The sequence below is a fragment of the Bufo bufo genome, chromosome 2 (genome assembly GCF_905171765.1).
Source record: "Bufo bufo chromosome 2, aBufBuf1.1, whole genome shotgun sequence".
Classification (NCBI taxonomy): Eukaryota; Metazoa; Chordata; class Amphibia; order Anura; family Bufonidae; genus Bufo; species Bufo bufo.
In genome coordinates this window covers 255,851,256-255,861,844 of record NC_053390.1, presented here as the reverse complement: position 1 = coordinate 255,861,844, position 10,589 = coordinate 255,851,256, and the positions used below count along the sequence as shown (strand labels likewise).

At 45.7% G+C, this 10,589-nt stretch overlaps 1 protein-coding gene across 1 annotated transcript in view; it reads left to right on the top strand.

Moving 5' to 3' along the window:
- Positions 1 to 262: 262 nt before the first annotated feature.
- SPECC1L (sperm antigen with calponin homology and coiled-coil domains 1 like) overlaps positions 263 to 10,589 on the top strand; it is a 75,488-nt gene continuing 65,161 nt past the window's right edge. Inside the window, exon 1 of the mRNA XM_040416425.1 lies at positions 263 to 424. The gene's annotated coding sequence lies outside the window, so the exon portion shown is untranslated. The remainder of the gene's footprint in view (positions 425 to 10,589) is intronic.

Sequence of the window (10,589 nt, the reverse complement as noted above, 5' to 3'; positions counted from 1 at the left end):
TTGGTGCACACAGCTGTGTAGTAGTCCATCTTATACAGATAGATCGGTGTACACAGCAGGGTAGTAGTCCATCTTATACAGATAGCTCGGTGTACACAGCAGGGTAGTAGACCATCTTATACAGATCGGTGTACACAGCAGCCAGCAGGGTAGTAGTCCATCTCGGTGTAGTACGCGCACACTACTCTAGTCTCTCTACCAGTCAGTCTGTGACCCGTTACCGGAGCATGCGCAGTGTACTGCTCCCTATGGGACAGTAGGCAGGACGAGCCATACATGGCTGGGGACGAGTACGCATGAGCCGAGCTGTTTCGCCGCCGTGTCTTGTAGAATTCCGTGAGCTCCGGAACCGGAAGTGATCCCGGTACCTATCCTGACCCAGAACTCCGGAGCCGCTTCAGATTTGGGGCAAGGCATGAACATCGTATGTATACCGAACCTTCCTGTCTTGTGTTGTAATAAGTCCTCCTGTAGTGCAGCCCCGGACTGACCGTGCCTATTGTCAGCGCGTATACTGGGACTTACTGCTGCCTCTGTGCTGGGTGGAGGGGTGGAATTGTATGTGCACTCATATTGTATGTATGTATATAGAGTGGTGGAATTATATGTGCATTCATATTGTATATGTATAGAGTGGTGGAAATGTATGTGCACTCATATTGTATGTATGTATATAGAGTGGTGGAAATGTATCTGCACTCATATTGTATATGTATAGAATGGTGGAATTATATGTGCATTCATATTGTATGTATATATAGAAGGGTGGAATTGTATGTGCACTGATATTGTATGTATGTATATAGAGTGGTGGAAATGTATCTGCACTCATATTGTATATGTATAGAATGGTGGAATTATATGTGCATTCATATTGTATGTATATATAGAAGGGTGGAATTGTATGTGCACTGATATTGTATGTATGTATGTATATATAGAATGATGGAAATCTATGTGCACTCATATTGTATGCATATATAGAATGATGGAAATCTATGTGCACTCATATTGTATGTATGTATATAGAGTGGTGGAAATGTATCTGCACTCATATTGTATATGTATAGAATGATGGAAATCTATGTACACTCATATTGTATGTATAGAATTATGGAAATCTATGTACACTCATATTGTATGTATGTATGTATAGAATGATGGAAATCTATGTGCACTCATATTGTATGTACAGTCATATGTAGATGTTATATTGTATGTCGTGGTAGATATAACCTGTCTTATTCTACGGACATTTATACATTCTGGCACAGAAAGTGGAACATTGGATTATGAGGTTACATAATAATGATGAGAGTTATACTGTCTGGAAACATGCCTCATTCTGGGCAGGGCCTTGTCTGAAGTCTTCTTTTGGATTGTGGCATCTATGCCTTGCCATTTTCCATGCCTGGCATCATCTGGGCTAGATGTAAGTGGTCAGCAGCTGTGCCCTGGTGTGACAGATTGCTCCTTCATGTAGAGTCTTGTAGCCTGGAGACACCTCGGGATATTTTAGCTCCTGGCCATGCGACATGTTGTGACAGCCGTCCTGTCATCTTCTTGGTGTCCTGAGTGCAGATGACTTCATGTTTCTGGTGCCCTGGAAATGTGCCTCTGCCACCTACATGTTCAAGAGGAAGAATTCATTATAAATTCTGAGGCATCAGTTCTTCTGTCTCTGTGTTGTACCATTCCTCTGTTATTCCTAATGGAAATATAGGGACACACCCTAGTATTGTCAGGAGGGCTGACAGCTCCCTTTGAAAAGCTTTGTTCCACCAAACATTTATAAAACGTAGATTTAGGGTACTTTCACACTAGCGTTTTTCATTTCCGGCACTGAGTTCCGTTAAAAGGGCTCAATGCCGGAAAAGAACTGATCAGGCATATCCCCATGCATTCTGAATGGAGAGTAATACGTTCAGTTTGCATCAGGATGTCTTCAGTTCAGTCATTTTTACTGATCAGGCAAAAGATAAAACCGCAGCATGCTACGGTTTTATCTCCGGCGAAAAAAACTGAAGACTTGCCTGAATGCAGGATCCGGCATTTTTTTTCATAGGAATGTATTAGTGCCAGATCCGGCATTAAAAATACCGGAATGCTGGATCCGTCCTATGCGTAGACCGAAAAAAATAAATGCCGGATCTGTTTTGCCGGATGACACCGGAAAGACGGATCCGGCATTTTAATGCATTTTTTTTTTTGACTGATCAGGCATTTTTAAGACTGATCAAGATCCTGATCCGTCTTACTAATGCCATCAGTTGGCATATGTTTTGCCGGATCCGGCAGGCAGTTCCGGCGACGGAACTGCTTGCCGGATCACTCTGCCGCAAGTGTGAAAGTAGCCTAAGATTGATGTATATCATTGCACCCTCTTTGTTGGAGTCAGTGGGAGTTACGGAACAAGTGCCAATGCCTCTTTACGTTCTTGTGAGACACTATGGGGTGTCCAGAGTATGATAAGGCTGTGCTGACTGTGTACATGCATCCATATATCCACCTATGTGGCTCTGCGCCATACCGCTTTCAGTCTTATTTTTTCGTAGGCTACTTTCACACTAGCGTTTTTGCTGGATCCGGCAGGGTTCAGCAAAAACGCTTCTGTCACGATAATACAACCATCTGCATTAGTTCTGAATGGATCCGTTTGTATTATCTTTAACATTGCCAAGACGGATCCGTCATGAGCTCCATTAAAAGACAATGGGGGACGGATCCGTTTTCTATTGTATCAGAGAAAAGGATCCGCCACTATTGACTTACATTGTGAGTCATGACGGATCCATCTTGCTCCGCACCGCTCTGCTTGCAGCGTTATTCTATCCGCCATGGGGATGCAATCAAACGGAACAGAATTCTGCGTTCTGGTGCACTCCGTTCAGTTCAGTTTTGTCCCCATCGACAATGAATGGGGACAAAACAAAACAGTTTTCCTCCTCTATTGAGATCCTATGACGGATCTCAATACCAGAAATGGAAAGTGCAGATGTGAAAGTAGCCTTATTTGTCACATAATGAGAATTTCTGCAACTTTGATTTTTGCCTGAATTTATCAGTATTGCTGAAATCCTGTGCTTCTAATCCGCTCAAGTTTAGGATAGGGTTTAAGTTCCTGACTGCAGCTGGTGAATGGAAACAATCAGAGATCTTGAAAATGTCGGGGGAGATTTATCAAACTGATGTAAAGGAAAACTGGCTTAGTAGCCCATAGCAAAGCTTCCACCTTTCATTTTCCAACGGGGCTCAGTTTGATAAATCTTCCCCATCCAGCCCAACACAAAAGATGTGTAGAAGTTGTAGAACTTTTCATATACACTCACCTAAAGAATTATTAGGAACACCTGTTCTATTTCTCATTAATGCAATCATCTAGTCAACCAATCACATGGCAGTTGCTTCAATGCATTTAGGGGGGTGGTCCTGGTCAAGACAATCTCCTGAACTCCAAACTGAATGTCAGAATGGGAAAGAAAGGTGATTTAAGCAATTTTGAGCGTGGCATGGTTGTTGGTGCCAGACGGGCCGGTCTGAGTATTTCACAATCTGCTCAGTTACTGGGATTTTCACGCACAACCATTTCTAGGGTTTACAAAGAATGGTAAGAAAAGGGAAAAACATCCAGTATGCGGCAGTCCTGTGGGCAAAAATGCCTTGTGGATGCTAGAGGTCAGAGGAGAATGGGCCGACTGATTCAAGCTGATAGAAGAGCAACGTTGACTGAAATAACCACTCGTTACAACCGAGGTATGCAGCAAAGCATTTGTGAAGCCACAACACGCACAACCTTGAGGCGGATGGGCTACAACAGCAGAAGACCCCACCGGGTACCACTCATCTCCACTACAAATAGGAAAAAGAGGCTACAATTTGCACAAGCTCACCAAAATTGGACTGTTGAAGACTGGAAAAATGTTGCCTGGTCTGATGAGTCTCGATTTCTGTTGAGACATTCAAACGGTAGAGTCCGAATTTGGCGTAAACAGAATGAGAACATGTATCCATCCTCTGATGGCTACTTCCAGCAGGATAATGCACCATGTCACAAAGCTCGAATCATTTCAAATTGGTTTCTTGAACATGACAATGAGTTCACTGTACTAAAATGGCCCCCACAGTCACCAGATCTCAACCCAATAGAGCATCTTTGGGATGTGGTGGAACGGGAGCTTCGTGCCCTGGATGTGCATCCCTCAAATCTCCATCAACTGCAAGATGCTATCCTATCAATATGGGCCAACATTTCTAAAGAATGCTATCAGCACCTTGTAGAATTAAGGCAGTTCTGAATGCAAAAGGGGGTCCAGCACCGTATTAGTATGGTGTTCCTAATAATTCTTTACGTGAGTGTATATACACTGCTCAAAAAAATAAAGGGAGCACTTAAACAACACAATGTAACTCCAAGTCAATCACACTTCTGTGAAATCAAACTGTCCACTTAGGAAGCAACACTGAGTGACAATCAATTTCACATGCTGTTGTGCAAATGGGATAGACAACAGGTGGAAATTATAGGCAATTAGCAAGACACCCCCAATAAAGGAGTGGTTCTGCAGGTGGTGACCACAGACCACTTCTCAGTTCCTATGCTTCCTGGCTGATGTATTGGTCACTTTTGAATGCTGGCGGTGCTTTCACTCTAGTGGTAGCATGAGACGGAGTCTACAACCCACACAAGTGGCTCAGGTAATGCAGCTTATCCAGGATGGCACATCAATGCAAGCTGTGGCAAGAAGGTTTGCTGTGTCTGTCAGTGTAGTGTCCAGAGCATGAAGGCGCTACCAGGAGACAGGCCAGTACATCAGGAGACGTGGAGGAGGCCGTAGGAGGGTAACAACCTAGCAGCAGGCCCGCTACCTCCGCCTTTGTGCAAGGAGGAACAGGAGGAGCACTGCCAGAGCCCTGCAAAATGACTTCCAGCAGGCCACAAATGTGCATGTGTCTGCTCAAACGGTCAGAAACAGACTCCATGAGGGTGATATGAGGGCCCGACGTCCACAGGTGGGGTTTGTGCTTACAGCCCAACACCGTGCAGGACGTTTGGCATTTGCCAGAGAACACCAAGATTGGCAAATTCGCCACTGGCGCCCTGTGCTCTTCACAGATGAAAGCAGGTTCACACTGAGCACATGTGACAGTCTGGAGACGCCGTGGAGAACGTTCTGCTGCCTGCAACATCCTCCAGCATGACTGGTTTGGCATTGGGTCAGTAATGGTGTGGGGTGGCATTTCTTTGGAGGGCCGCACAGCCCTCCATGTGCTCGCCAGAGGTAGCCTGACTGCCATTAGGTACCGAGATGAGATCCTCAGACCCCTTGTGAGACCATATGCTGGTGTGGTTGGCCCTGGGTTCCTCCTAATGCAAGACAATGCTAGACCTCATGTGGCTGGAGTGTGTCAGCAGTTCCTGCAAGACGAAGACATTGATGCTATGGACTGGCCCGCCCGTTCCCCAGACCTGAATCCAATTGAGCACATCTGGGACATCATGTCTCGCTCTATCCACCAACGTCACGTTGCACCACAGACTGTCCAGGAGTTGGCAGATGCTTTAGTCCAGGTCTGGGAGGAGATCCCTCAGGAGACCGTCCGCCACCTCATCAGGAGCATGCACAGGCGTTGTAGGGAGGTCATACAGGCACGTGGAGGCCACATACACTACTGAGCCTCATTTTGACTTGTTTTAAGGACATTACATCAAAGTTGGATCAGCCTGTAGTGTGTTTTTCCACTTTAATTTTGAGTGTGACTCCAAATCCAGACCTCCATGGGTTGAAAAATTAGATTTCCATTTTTTTATTTTTGTGTGATTTTGTTGTCAGCACATTCAACTATGTAAAGAACAAAGTATTTCAGAAGAATATTTAATTAACTCAGATCTAGGATGTGTTATTTTTGTGTTCCCTTTATTTTTTTGAGCAGTGTAGTTTAGACCCCATGCTCACGACCGTGGTGCCGCCATGCCCATCTTGCAGATCGGGCACCCGCCATGTATGCTCCGCATCACGGTGCGGACCCGTTGTCTTCAATGGGTCCAGAATTCGCAAAATGCGACAAAAGATAGGACATGTTTTATCTTTTACGCTGTGAAGGCATGGAACGGAATCCCTACCTCCTATCAGCTGTTGGAAAGGGCAGCCACACTCGGCCATGGCCTTTGTGCAGCTCAGTGCTATTCAAGTGAATGGGACTTAGCTGCAGTACCAGCTACGGCCACATGTATGGCGCTGTGCTCGGTACAGTATGAAGGCAGATCTTCTAATGGCTGCAGCCCCTTCAAACAGCAGACCGGCGAGGGAGCCGGGAGTCAGACCCGCAAGATCAGATATCGATGACCTATCCTGAGGATAGGTTTTCAGTTCCAATTGTAAGTCCCAGAAAACCCCTTTAAGTGTGAGGTCTCAGACTGAATTTGTCACGCGTGTTATGTGGGAACACGTTAATAAAAGCACATAACCACTTTACACGTCTGAAATTCCTTGTAGAAATCGGAGCTTATGCGTGGCATATTGTTTTCTAATGATCGTGCAAATCCTGAGACAGTGAAAAAGGGATCGGAATCAAATCTCATATTCACTGTGAAAAGATTAACTCTCTTTTGCAAAGCAGATTAACTCCTCATATGCTGGATGGGTGCAAAACTGCTACTGGGAAGAACATGTGTGCTGATAAGATCTTCAGCTGAGTTTCTGTAGAAAGGAGTTCATGAGTAGTGATGATGAGCGAACTTCTGTTTTCAAGTTCGGCGTACAAGGTTCGGGTAAGGGTACTTTCACATTAGCGTTTTTCTTTTCCGGCATAGAGTTCCGTCACAGAGGCTCTATACCGGAAAATAACTGATCAGGTATATCCCCATGCATTCTGAATGGAGAGTAATCCGTTCAGGATGCATCAGGATGTCTTCAGTTCAGTCTTTTTGACTTTTCAGGACGGTGATAATACCGCAGCATGCTACGGTTTTATCTCCGGCGGAAAAAACTGAAGACATGCCTGAATGCCGGATCTGGCATTTTTTCCTATAGGAATGTATTAGTACCGGAATGCCGGATCCGACCTGCGCATGCGCAGATCGGTGATAATGTGAAAAAAGATACAAGACGGATCCGTCTGTCCGCATGACAAGCGAAGAGACTGATCCGTCCTTGCAATGCATTTGTGAAACGGATCCGCATCCGGATCCGTCTCACAAATGCTTTCAGTCAGCGGCGGATCCGGCGGCCAGGCACTGCCCGCCTGATCGCACTGCCGCAAGTGTGAAAGTAGCCTTATCTAACGGCGAAATGGACGTGCGGATGCAGGCAGCACACAGTGTCCTGTCCGCATTTTTTTTATTTTTATGGGCCGAATTGAAATGAGTCAGTCCGTATCTGATCCGCAAAGAATGTGGATTGAATATGGACCAACAATAAGTTTGTGTGAATGGGACCTGAGGCCTTACTTAGTCTCCCCAGTTTTTGGATTGATGTACAGTGTCCTTACATCATTTGCCTGAGAACTGTATGGTTCTCCATCTAATTGTGTAAATCACATGTGACATTTTGGGTGATTGCTTTATATGTATTGTGCATTGGATCTGGATTGGGGGGGGTCTCTCCTGGATTTGTATGATCTGACAGCGGCATTCCAGAATGGCGCAATTAACCCCAAACAATATCTCACAAGAAGACAGAGATGTGCTAATTGTAAATTTAAATCCTGAGCCGTGATGCTGTGCCAGGTCCATTGTGTGACGAAGCCAAATGCCCCCACTGACTTATAATGTGGTCTGTCGGCATTCTGTCAAGGTTTCCATTGTCCTGACAATGCGCAGTTCTTGCTGACTACAAATCTAACCCCTGACATAATGTCCCAATGCAGATGTGAACATAGACGGACACTGATTATCCGTCTGTTCCTAGAAAGTCTATTTTTCATTCTTGGCACAGAAAATATCAGGGTCTGGGAGGAGATCCCTTAGGCCCTTTTACACGAGCGAGTATTCCGTGCGAGTGCAATGCGTGATGCAAACGCATTGCGCCCGCACGGAATGTGGACCCATTCATTTCAATAGTTCTGTGTACATGTGCGTTGCGTGAAAATCGCAGCATGTTCTATATTCTGCGATTTTTACGCAACGCTGGCCCCATAGAAGTGAATGGAGCTGCGTGAAATTTGCATTGCATCCGCAAGCAAGTGCGGATGCGATGCGTTTTTCACGGATGGTTGCTAAGAGATGTTGTTTGTAAACCTTCCGTTTTTTATCACGCGCGTGCAAAACGCATTAAATCGCATTGCACCCGCGCGTTAAAAACTGAGCGCGATCGCAGACAAAACTGACTGACTTTGTTTACAAAATCGCTCATTTTTCACTGAACGCATTCGCAACTCATCCGGACCTAATCCGCACACGCTAGTCTGCGAGGGGCTTAGGGTGCGGCCACTGTCAGGTTTCCTGATGTAGTTTTGAAAGCCAAAACCAGGAGTGAAATCAAAAAAGAGCAGTCATATCTGTCTGTTATATGTTCTCTCCTTCTATGAACCACTAGGTGTCTGTACCCTAAGGGTCCATTCACACGTCCGTTTTTTCTTTCCTGATCTGTTCCGTTTTTTCTGGAACAGATCTGGACCAGAACTGGACCCATTCATTTTCAATGGGTCCTGGAAAAAAACGGACAGCAAAATGTGTGCTGTCCGTTTCCGTTGTTCCGTTCCGCATGTCTGTTTAAATATAAAACATGTCCTATTCTTTTCCTGAAAAATCGGATCCTGGTACAATACAAAGTCAATGGATCCGCAAAAAACGGAAGACATTCGGATGTCATTACGTATGTCATCCGTTTTATACGGAATCCGTTCCTGGAAATGACATTAAATTTTATTTATTTTTTTAAAGAAATCCAAACAACTTTATTTGCTTATTGAAATTTATACATGTTTCCGTTTTTTGCGGATCCGCAAAAAACGGATGACATACGGAAACATTTTCAGGAACAACGGATCCGCAAAAAACGGACCGAAAATCGGATTATAGAAAAATACTGACGTGTGAATGTAGCCTTAGGCCTTATTCACACGTCCGTTATTTCTTTCCTGATCTGTTCCGTTTTTTGCGGACCAGATCTGGACCAGATCTGGACCCATTCATTTTCAATGGGTCCTGAAAAAAACTGGACAGCTCAATGTCTGATTTTTTTCAGGACCCATTGAAAATGAATGGGTCCAGATCTGGTCCAGATCTGTTCCGCAAAAAACGGAACAGATCAGGAAAGAAACAACGGACGTGTGAATGGACCCTAAGGCTGAGTTCACATTTCAGTTATTCGGTCAGTTATTTCCATCAGTTAGGGCTCATGCACAAGATCGTTGTTTGGGTCGTCATCCAAGCCGCATTTTTTGAATGTTGGGTGCGGACCCATTCATTTCAACGGGGCTGCAAAAGGTGCAGACAGTACCAGTGATGGCCAGTTCGCCGTGTTCGCCCGAGAACACATGCGGGCTGCCATCTTAACTCGCAAGTCCGGCGATGCACAGGTAAGTCCTTACCTGTGCCTGTGCTGGGAGCCGGTCTGAAACAAATCCGATCACCGGGAGCAGGCAGTTCCAAGAACAGCCCGATGAAGGCCCCCGGCAGCTGTTCTCGGAACTGCCTGCTCCCGGTGACCGCATTTGTTTCAGACCTGCTCGCGCACAGGCACAGGTAAGGACTTACCTGTGCATCGCCGGACTTGTGAGTTAAGATGGGGGGGGCTCGTCTGCACTTGGTTCGTGCGGTGAGCGGATGGACACAAGGCGCAATTCACAACCCAGTTGAGGATACAAAGTATTTTTTATTTTTTGGTTAGCAAAGATGACGCGTTTCGGGGTACGCAGACCCCTTTATCAAGTCTGTATCCTTGTCACCGTAGGCTTAATTGAGGTCACTCTTGTTGGAGATCCCTTTTGGGGGGGTATGGCGGTCCGCACTGCTTAATGATGCGGCCGATGGGTGTCCTCCTGTGGTAGCGCTTCTGCACGTGCAGAAGCGCTACCACAGGAGGACACCCATCGGCTTTATCATTAAGCAGTGCGGACCGCCATACCCCCCCAAAAGGGATCTCCAACAAGAGTGACCTCAATTAAGCCTACGGTGACAAGGATACAGACTTGATAAAGGGGTCTGCGTACCCCGAAACGCGTCATCTTTGCTAACCAAAAAATAAAAAATACTTTGTATCCTCAACTGGGTTGTGAATTGCGCCTTGTGTCCATCCGCTCACCGCACGAACCAAGTGCAGACGAGCCCCCCCCCCCCATATACCACACTATGGTCAACTTGGACGATATTCGGCTGCACCAACCCAGATCACCCCTACGATTTTACCTCTACCAGAATTGCACTACACAAAGTGCAACCAAACCAAGGTGAGTAGTAACCACTCACCCTGGCTAGGAGCAGATAACAACATATCTTGTCCACCACCACCTATGAGTGTTACATCCCCTAGGACATATGAAGCATGGAGATTATTACTACCAAGATGCAGAACTTTACATTTATCCACATTGAACCTCATTTGCCAAGTTGATGCCCAATCACTCAGAGTGTTCAAGTCAGCTTGTAG